Source organism: Trichosurus vulpecula, chromosome 7, assembly GCF_011100635.1.
Source record: "Trichosurus vulpecula isolate mTriVul1 chromosome 7, mTriVul1.pri, whole genome shotgun sequence".
NCBI classification, from domain to species: Eukaryota; Metazoa; Chordata; class Mammalia; order Diprotodontia; family Phalangeridae; genus Trichosurus; species Trichosurus vulpecula.
The window spans coordinates 152,024,087-152,034,949 of record NC_050579.1 but is presented as its reverse complement, the minus strand read 5'-3'; the positions used below and the strand labels follow the sequence as shown (position 1 = coordinate 152,034,949).

Here is a 10,863-nt window from a genome sequence, read left to right as displayed (position 1 = left end):
CCTTGGTTAATTCTCTCCCTTTTCTAGTCTCTGTTCTAAATCCCCATAATACAGCTACCCCTTCCACATCGTGACTTTCCCCATCACAGTTTCGATATATCACATGTCAGCATAAGAAATTAGATGGGAATGTTGGGGGAGTTTTGAAGATGTAGAGGATGCACAAAGCCCAGCAGAAGACACAGAAAAAGTTTAGAAACTCAGAAATGCATAAAATATATACATAGTATTGTATAATATCAACATATTTTATCTTATAATACCATAATAATTCAGACTTCTTCTCTGGCACGGAGGATGAAAAAATTTTACGTAGATTTTCCAGATCATGGGGCACCATACCCCTGACCCCCACAATGTGGAAGGGATAACTGCATTTTACAGGAAAGGAAAAAGGCTTAGAAAACCTATGGCATAATGTTAGATATCCACAAATAATTTTAGGATAGGTGTCAACTTTAGTATTCTAGCAAGCCACACTGAACTCGAGAGGTTGGATGGATACAGAAACAGATTTAGAGTCAGGAAGGCCAAGATTTGAGTCCCATTTCTGAAGCATGAGTTCCAGTGACCATGGACAATTCAATTCAAGCTGATTCAACAAGTATTTATTAAGTGCCTACCACGTGATGAAATATAATGATAAAACAATCCTTGAGGCCAAGGAGCTCACATTCAACTGGAGTGAAATGATGCTTTGAAAAAATATAAATGTATGCTAAATACAAAATACACACATGTAAGGGCTATGTGAAGGGATCTTCCACACCAAGAGTTTCTACCACAATAGAACAAAACCAAAAACCCCTAACCTTGAGCAGTGTATACTAAAAAGGAATAAACAGATTAAGTCAGACCTGAATCCTAAATGTATTCAGGGTTCATGCAAGTTCTGACTCAGTTCTTTGTTAGTTAACCGAATTATTCGTATCTAGATCATTTTGTTTCCATAATTGATAGAAAATGAACGTACTTTTATAATTAAACAGTGTGAAGTGGTACCTTTGTTGGAAGCCACTTTTAAAAAGTCATTAATGAGCAGCTTCTATCAACAATTGATGCTCTTTTCAGCTCTGATTTTGACTGACTTTCAGTTCTTCTTGAGCTGAAATACACTTGTGTATTCATTTGTGTATATGCTCTTGTGTATGCTTGTGTATACGCTCTCGTGTATTCACACCTACATGTGCACTCTTGTGCACACACTCAAATACACACACTCTGGTGTATACTTGTGAATACGTACCTACAAGTGCACATGCACACACACACACACACACACACACACACACACACACACACACACAGAGCTAGCACACTGATGACTTGATTCTGTATTTTCAATTCATGGGGTTTTGTTTTCAGTGGGTATGCCTAACTATATAGTCAATAAACCACAAAGTTGTTTCAGTAAACACATGAAATGCTGAACTGCCAGCATTCAAGAATATACCACAGCCATCAGGAGACTCCTTCTTGGAGGCCTATCTTATCTGCCATAACCTGGTCAAAAAATAGCCTTTCCATCAGAGAGGAGTTTGGTTTGTTTAAGGACTGGCTCTCCACAGAAAAATACTGAGGGAGAACAGGGAGATACCTTACAAAAACCAAGAGGTTACATTGAGTCAGATGACAAAAAAACACCATAGCCCTATCTCAGGGACTCTGCTACTCATTTTCAGCTGATGCTTTTTTGTAGTCCAAGTTGCCCAGTAAAGCAACAGAGGTCAGACAACCATTAAGACAGAACGTTCATTTTTACAGGACTCCCAGAGATGTTCAAGGTTTTAGACAACAATCATGTCCCCTTCCCTATCACTACTGAGTAACCGTTGCCTTTTGAAACTGTGGAATGTAAAAAGATAAACATCCCAGTTATATCACTCCACAGGGGAAAGTGTGGTGGAGTTACCCATGCTGGCATTTCCTGAAGTCAGTCCACATTTGTAGTAATGGCATTCTGTCAATAATACCTGACATTTAGAGAGTGGGTCAAGGTTTGCCAAGTGCTTTAAGCTGACCATCTCACAACAACCTTGAGGGCTATTATGTTTATTATGCAGATATAGGGATCCTCATTCCCATTTCAGAGATGAGGAAATAGAATGAGATTGTCACTTGTCCAGGACACTCAGCTTTGGAAATTTCAAGTGGGATTCAAACCCAGGTCTACCCAACTCCAAATCTTGTTACCTATCCACTACACAAATGATGAACATCGACAGCAACAAAAACAATGTACTACACCATCCTGCCCCTCAAAGGGCTTCTATCAGGGGACAGCACCTTGCAATACTTCAGTTTGGGGCTCTGGTTTTGTTTGGGATTAATTTGTTCTGGGCCTACGATATAGAAACCCCTTCTACCAAAGCAAATTAGTAACTATTATGAAACTTAGAAACTTAATAGAGATGCCTAGGGTATTGAGAAGTTAAGGGATTGTCCAGGGCCACATAACCAGGGTAACCACATAACCACATAACCAGAAGCTGACCTTGTACCCTAATCTTTATGATTCCAAGACTGTCTTTCTATCCACCATGCAATTCTGCTTGCTATCAAAGATGTATGTTTTGCTGCACGTATGTAGCAGACGTGATAATTATTTCAATTGGATGCAAATCCTGTTTTAATTTGGACCAAGTAATTATAGGACTGATTTAGAGCTGGAATTAATTACACTCTCCCTCTATCCTTCAGGTTTTCTTTTCAAGAACTATTATGGTATTTCAATACTACCATTGTAAATGCTGTAAAATTTGTCATCATTTTACTGGTTTTAGGTTTACAAGTTCTAGGAGACTACCTATGGATTTCTTTCTACCTAGTTGACCTGAAATTTGCATAAGATGCCACCAGTTAGAAGTCAGTGCCTTGATTACAGCATAATGCATAGACTAACTAGATTTCCTCAAAGCTTAGTTCATTGAATTACTTATCTGAAACAGATCTAAGAGTTTTAGTAAAGTATAAACTTCATATATCAGTAAATCTAAGGTGGGTTGAAGGCAGGTAGGTGTCACAAGCAATTGACTGCAGAGCCTGGAGTCAGGAAGACTAGGTTCAAATCCAACCTCAGACTCTATGGTCTATATAGCTGTGTGATCCTGGTCAAGTCACTTAACCTGGTTTGTTTCAGTTTCCTTATCCATAGAATGAATTAGAGGAAGGGAATGACTTACCATTCCATTACTTTACCAAGAAAACCCCAAAAAGGTGTCACAAAGAGTCGGACATGACTGAAAAATGACTAAAGAACAATGCTCTAATACGGCAGTCAAAAAATAAAGTTAATGAAATCTGGAGCTGCATAGAAAGAAGCACTGTCTCAAAGAGTAAGGTGGTAGGCCCTCTAAATTCTGCCTTAGTCAATTCGCACATGAAGCTTGTGTTCAGTTCTGAAGTCCATAGTTCAGTAAGGACATTGACATATTATAAAGTGACCTAAGGAGGACAGTAAGTATGGTATGAAGGAACTTGAGTCTAAGTCCTAACGAGCATCCTTTAAAGGAATGAGGGATGTTTAGACTGGAGAAGAAAAGACTCCAAAGGGACATGAAAGCTATGTTTAAGTATTTTGAAAGTCTGCTACATTGAAGGATTAATCTTGTTCTGCTAGGCCATGGAGGGCAGAACCAAAAGAAATGGGTGGAAAGTAAAGAGGTAAATCTCAGCATGTTGTCAGGAAAAAATTCCAAATGATGAAAGATATCCAGAAGTGGAATGAAAGTAGTGGGCTCCTAGTCATTGGAAACATTCAAGCAGAGACTCAAGGACTATTTCCTGGTTTTACTAAGGATTCCTTTCAGATACGGGTTGGACTAGATGGCTCCTGAGGACCCTTCCAGCAATAAAATCCCATGACTCTATGACTCAAATAAAAACCAGAGCAACCAATTTGGTATGCATTTTTATATTTATATGGCTCCTTATTCAAACAAGCGTATATATTAGGAAATACGATATTTTAACTGGATTGGAAGAAAAGTATTAGACATATCAAATATCAGACTTGAATGCCTGAAGCTTTCATAGAATCATAGGCTCTGAGATGGAAGAGACCTTAGGGATCGTTTTATCCAACTATTAGCTAAAATAGGAAACCCTTCCATGCTATCTTTAGCTATTAGTCTTCCAGACTCCCACTCGAAAACTTCCAGCTATAAGAGCATCTGGGTGATGCATTGGACAAGGTGTCAGGAATTTGAGTTCAAATCCCGCCTCAGACTCATATATATGAGCTGTGTGATCCTGGGCAGGTCACTTACTTTCTGTCTGTCTCAGTTTCCTTATGTGTCAAATACGGATAATAACAACACCTGCCTCTCAGGGTTGTTGTGAAGACAAAATGAAATATCTGTAGTTATTTAAGTGCTATATAAATGCTATCGGGAGCTCACTATTGTACCAAGACACCTATCCCATTTTTGGATAATTCTTGAAGTTAAATCCTCTCAGGTTTCTCTGAATCTCCAAGCCTCTAAGCAGCTTGCTGAAATAGCCCTTAAAGGAGACTTTCTGCCAACTTTAGGACTTCATTTTCTTCTGTCTGAATAACAGATTATCTATTTACTCCAGTTAGACTGTTAGAGAGGAGGAAGGATGGATTTACTTGCTTTTTTGCATACTTTCCAATGCCCTTATCATTTTCCTCATCAACTTGAAGACCCCTTCTGTTTTTCCTTTGACTTCCTTGAAGCTTGTCTTCCCCAAAGGAAAAGCAGCAAAGAGTTCAGTCCATAAGAATTGATTAAGCACCTACTATGCGCAAATTATGCGATAATAGGAGGCCTACTGCAAGAGCCTCTGGTAACATTTTTTTCAGTCATTGAGTTTCTTGCCAGTTCCAACTTATTTGAAGCTGGAGCTTGTGTTATTACTATTTAGAAGAAATGATGTGATTTGCACATTAAACAGTTCCTATCTCATTCCTTTAGCAGTTGCTCTCATCCAGAAGTTCTTAACCTGTTCCATTAGGTTTTTTAAATATATTTTAATAATTTCATTTCAATATAATTGGTTTTCTTTGTAACCCTATGTATCTCATTTTATGCATTTAAAAATATTATTCTGAGAAGGGTTCCAGAGGTTTCACCAGGCTGTCAAAAGGCAATATGAAACAAAAATTATTAAGAACACTCGTTCTAATACATCCTTTTTCTAGCAGCAAGATTTTAAAATGAAGAGACAAAAATGTATTCACTCCCATATCTAACACCATAACCCAGTCCTAAGGGGAGCTTTCTCGTGCCATGTTGTTTTTCCACAATGCTCTTCTGTTGTTCTCCTACCTTCCCATCTAAAGGAGCAAATGAACGCACAGATAACTCACACATCTTTATCTCTAACCCTTCCTCTCCTTGCTTTCTCCAGGCCCACATTCCTAGGAGGCTACTGACAATTTCTTCCTGGATATTCTACTGGCACTTGAAAACCAGCATGGCTAATGCCACGTTTATCTTTAACCAAAATGGGTTTCTCTTTCTGGCTTTTCTCCTTCAGTCTAAGGCACTAGCATTTACACAATTACCCGTATTGACAAGCTACTCCAACTAAATTGAACCATTCACCATATTCTATAAATATTCTTAAATTTCCTATCTCCACTCCTTTGCTTATTTAAGTGCCTATTCCTGGAATGATCTCCCTCTGCCTTTGTTGAATTCCCACCGATCTTCAAAATCAAGTTCAAATGTCAAGATTTCATGAAGCTTCCTGATCCCTATAATCATCTATGTAAGATACCATCTTCCCCTAATACAGTACAAATTCCATGAGGTTAAGAATAATTTCTTACTTGTTCTATTTTGTCCTGTTCTTAGCATAGCACATTATACATTGCAAAGTGTTTGGATACTCCAAGGCAATTTTCCAAATTGGCTAAATTCACAAATGTTCAATGAATTTGTTTTTTAATTGAGTGGAAGAGGAAAAAAAAGCAAAAACAAAAACAAAACCTCTGAGTGACAGTAAATCAAAGATGTCACATCTAAAGTTAGTATTTGTACAGCCCCATAAGAAACTCATTCTTGGAGAAGACATAAAATTACGAGGGACATGGCCCATGCCTTTAGCTATCCCTCAAGAAACAATCCCTTCCATCTAGAAATGGCAGTACAATGTTCTTTTCATAAAATGCAAAATAGAAAAGCATTCTGAGCTGGTTATAAAGAACTGTGCTTTCTCCAGGCTTCTGCAAAGTTACTATGGAGCCATGTTGGTAAGTCAATAAACATTTACTAAGTATATACCATGTGCCAGGCACTGTGCTAAGAACTGAAGCGTCCCCTTTCCTCGCTGCCCCAAGAGGGTTCCATACAGCGTTGTTCTCGGTTTCTGTCGTAACTTTAAAGGGAAACTTAGACAATGTCCGGAGCCCTGGATGTCTTGCAGGTGAAGGAGGATGTCCTCAAATTCCTTGCTGCAGGAATCCATTTCGATGGTACCAATTTGGACTTCCAGATGGAACAGTATATCTACAAAAGAAAGAGTGATGGCATCTACATCATTAACCTGAAGAGAACTTGGGAAAAGCTTCTGCTGGCAGCTCGTGCTATTGTTGCCATTGAAAACCCAGCCAATGTTAGTGTCATCTCATCCAGGAACACTGGCCAGCGAGCTGTGCTGAAATTTGCTGCTGCCACTGGCGCCACACCTATTGCTGAACATTTCACACTGGGCACCTTCACTAACCAGATCCAGGCAGCTTTCAGGGAGCCTCGCCTCTTGGTGGTCACTGATCCTCGGGCAGCAGCCTCTGACTGAAGCATCGTATGTTAACCTCCCAACCACTGCACTGTGCAACACAGACTCTCCACTTTGCTACGTGGATATTGCCATTCCATGTAACAACAAGGGGGCTCACTCAGTGGGTCTGATGTGGTGGATGCTGGCCTGTGACATCCTGCGTATGCGTGGTACCATCTCTCGTGAACACCCATGGGAGGTTATGCCTGATCTTTACTTCTACAGGAATCCAGAGGAGATTGAAAAGGTAGTGCAGGCTGCAAATGAGAAGGCAGTGACAAGGGAAGAGTTTCAGGGTGGATGGACTGCCCTGCCCCAGAATTCACTGCTACTCAGCCGGAGGTGGGCAGATTGGTCTGAGGGAGTACAGGTGCCATCTGTGCCCATTCAGCGGTTCCCCACCGAAGATTGGAGTGCTCAGCCGGCTACTGAGGACTGGTGTGCGGCTACTACTGCTCAGGCCACTGAGTGGGTAGGAACTACCACAGAGTAGTCTTAAGTTTTGTCCCAGATGCTCTAATAGTGTTGAAAAAATACTGATGAAAAATAAACATTGGTTTCTTACAAAAAAAAAAAAAGAACTGAAGCATACAAAGATAAATAAAAGATTGTCCCTGCTTTCAAGGAGCTTACGTTCTAATGGGGGAGACAACATGCAAATAACTACATACCAAAAAATTATATACAAGGTATAATGTAGGTAATCAACAGAGGGAAGGCACAAAAATTTAAAGGGAATCAGAAAAGGCTTCTTTTAGATGGTGAGATTTTAACTGGGACTTGAAGAAAATGAGGAAAGCCAGGAGTCAAAGACAAGGAGGGAGAGAATTCCAGGCATGGGAGACAGCCAGTGAAAATGGGCTGAATGGGTATAAGGTTAATGGGATTTAAGATCTTCCCCACCCACTGATAGGCCTCACGTGGAGCCCTGATGCAGAGCCAATTAGGCTCTGGGCCACAGGGATTTCCACACCTTTCCAATTATGCACTGATTTCCAATCTTCTTGACACTAAGCCAGTCAAGTGCCCAGTCTATGGGAACAGTATATATTGTATTGCTTGAAGGGAGAGGTGTGGGCAGAGAGAGGCAGAGGGAGGAACTGGCAGAGGGAGGAACTCACCCAGGGGAACTTGCTTGTGGGGAGGCTTGACTGAGAGAATGCTTGAGATGTTGGAGCGCTCCCTAGATTGGTGATAAGTACCTTGCTAAATCTTGCCTTCTGGTATACTAACAGTGATGTTCTGAATAAATATTTTGGTTTTGTCTTGGAGGAAGAGAGGTTATTATATTTTGCAAACCAACCCTGGAAATACATATGCATATTCATAGCAGCTGCTATGAGTATCCCATTGGTGTTACAACGGGGAGATGGCATGTCTTGCTCAAGGAAGAACACAGATGGAAGTTTCCAATAAAGAACTAGGAAAGTTCACTTTCTTGTGGTGATGGAAATTCACCCAGCAAAATCTTGTGCCTGGGTCTTGTTTTCCCTATGTTGTAAGATTTATTTCCTTCTGATCCAATGTCTTGATCCACAATCCAGGGGAAATGGATCCAGCCCATTTATGTGCCTGGAATTCCTTTGAAAGTCTTTCCTTGTCTGTGTATATCAGTGAAGATGAAGATAATTCCAAGACAATGTCTTGAATTGGCCAAGCTGCTGGTCTGGGGACCACTGATAAGAGTTCACTTCAACTCAATACTAATGGTTGAGAGCATATTGCTAAAATTCAGCCTGTATGTAGCAGTAGAAACAGCAATTGACTTTATATAAATATATCCATGCTTAATTGTAGCCTTTGGGTGTGGGGAGAGGAGCAGGGAGGAAGGGGAAAAAAGAACAAAATAAAAAGTGCACAACAGTGAACAAAAGAAAATTTACAAGGAAGCAAAGAAAAGATAGCTCTCAACACAATGCATAGTACTTATTACATAGGCTTTCTTGAAATGGAAATTTATTGCTGTATATTTTGAATCCTTTTTTACATTCTGCTGTGCACATGATGTTTTTTCTTTTCTTATTTTGTATTTAAGTTTTAATATTTAAGTTTATAACATGTTTCTTTTTATTTTCTTATTGTGTATTTAAGTTTTAGAAAAATAAAATTTAAAAAATGAATGCCAAGAATTTTCTTGACATGTAACTGGGGAGGAAATAAAATACTATAAAAATGAATCAGACTGAGATGACCATGTTTTGCTGAAAAACCTTGATGTTCAGAGTATTGAAGAGACTTGAAAGAGAAATTAAACAGATATTTGATTGCCAAAAGAAAAAAAAAAACAGCAATTGAGAAGATGCAGCACCTTCATAATGGATCTCCATGCCTTTTTAACTACATCTCTCATTTTGTTTCTTAAAGTTCTCTGCAATATAACCCAAATTTATCTGACCATTACCAGCCACTATCCCTCTTCTTTTATTGTTGAAGTATCTGGCACATCATCAAAGCAAATAAGTTACTGGTTTGATGATTTTTACATTTGTTTTTGTTCTTTCACTTCAGTCATGTCCAACCCTTGATGACTCCATTTGGGGTTTTCTTGGCAAAGATACTGGAGTGGTTTGCCATTTCCTTCTGCAGCTCGTTTTATAAATGAGGAAACTGAAGTAAGCAGGGTTAAGTGAGTTGCCCAGGGTCACACAGTTAATATCTGAGGACAGATTTGGACTTAAGTGTTCCTGACTCCAGACCCAGCACTCTATTCAATGTACCACCTAGTTACCCCAGATTTTTATATAATAATCATGATGATAATGATAATCACATTTAAATAGCACTTTAAGTTTCATAAAGAGTCTAACAAATTTTTAATCCCATTTTATCCTCATAGCCATTCTAAGATGTAGGTGCTATTACTATCCCCATTTTACAGATAAGGAAACTGAGGCTGAAAGAAGATAAGTGACTTGCACAGGGTCACACAGCTACTAAGTTTCTGAGGCAAAATTCAAACTCAAGCTTTCCTGATTGTAAGTCCTGTATTCTATCTACTGGGTCACCTAATTGAGAAATATGCACACAAAAGCTGAAAGGATGTATCAATTTAAGGTATAATTTAAGTTCATTTTGTTGTTGTTTTTGATGGGCTCATGCTATTTGGGTGAATTCATTTTTCTCTGATAGAGAGACAAAAGGAAGTTTCAGGATAATTCTCTAAATGATTCATGTCATCCCATGTCTTGCTGTTCTCTTTGATTCCTTTAATTCAGCTCAGCATGTGCAAACCCCTCTCATACTTCCCCCACTGCTTATAACCCTGAAAAAGACACAAACTTTATCCCATTATCATTTATCACTCAACACTGTCTAATATGTCGACATCGGATTCTGTTCCCTTTCATCAAAGTTCTACATTTTTACCAATTTTACTTTTGCTTTTCACCATTATTCCCAGTTGAGAGGTTACTTTTCATCTCGCCATAACACTATATTTAATTACCGAACCTCACTTTCCCTTTGAGGAAACAGCAAAGTCAACATTCACCTTTCTCGAGACCTACAATTACTATAAAAGATGAATTGAAAAAGCTTAAGGGAAAAAAAAGACCAGAGCCCAAAGGACTACAAAGATAATAGACATGGAATTTGTAAGTGATGTGTAAATACATCTTCCAAAGGAGAAATGGAAAATATTTCAATGTTTTGTTTCTCATAGATGAAAGATGTAAGTTTTGGGGTGTTTTTTTTTTCCTAAAGGAGTTGATGCTTCCAATAACACCTAAGTTTGAGAAGAATAACAAACAATCTCATATCACTAGTTGCCTTTAAAATCAGTGGAAAAGTAACATGACCCAAGATTTTTGATCACTCTGTCTTCTCTTTATGTTAAAAAATAGAAATCTCTAGCTAAGTAACCAATTTCATCCATGCATTTGTGTTTATCAGGGAAATTACCAGACCTGATTTTATAGCTCAAAAAATCTTAGTTAGTCATAGCCCAAATAATTAGAACCCTCAAATAAGATGTTTGTTAAAATCCATTTATAGGACAAAGAAACAAAAACATAAGAAAAAGCTATGAGGAATTTATTTTTAAAAGAAAGTCCTAGATATCTGCTAGAGTCAAGAAATATTCAACCCAATCTTCTACATTTCATATATCTATAATCC

The 10,863-nt window shown here is 38.6% G+C and overlaps 1 pseudogene; it reads left to right on the top strand.

Annotated features, from left to right (window-relative positions):
• Positions 1–6,366: 6,366 nt before the first annotated feature.
• LOC118858047 lies at positions 6,367–7,240 on the top strand (annotated as a pseudogene).
• Positions 7,241–10,863: the final 3,623 nt, after the last annotated feature.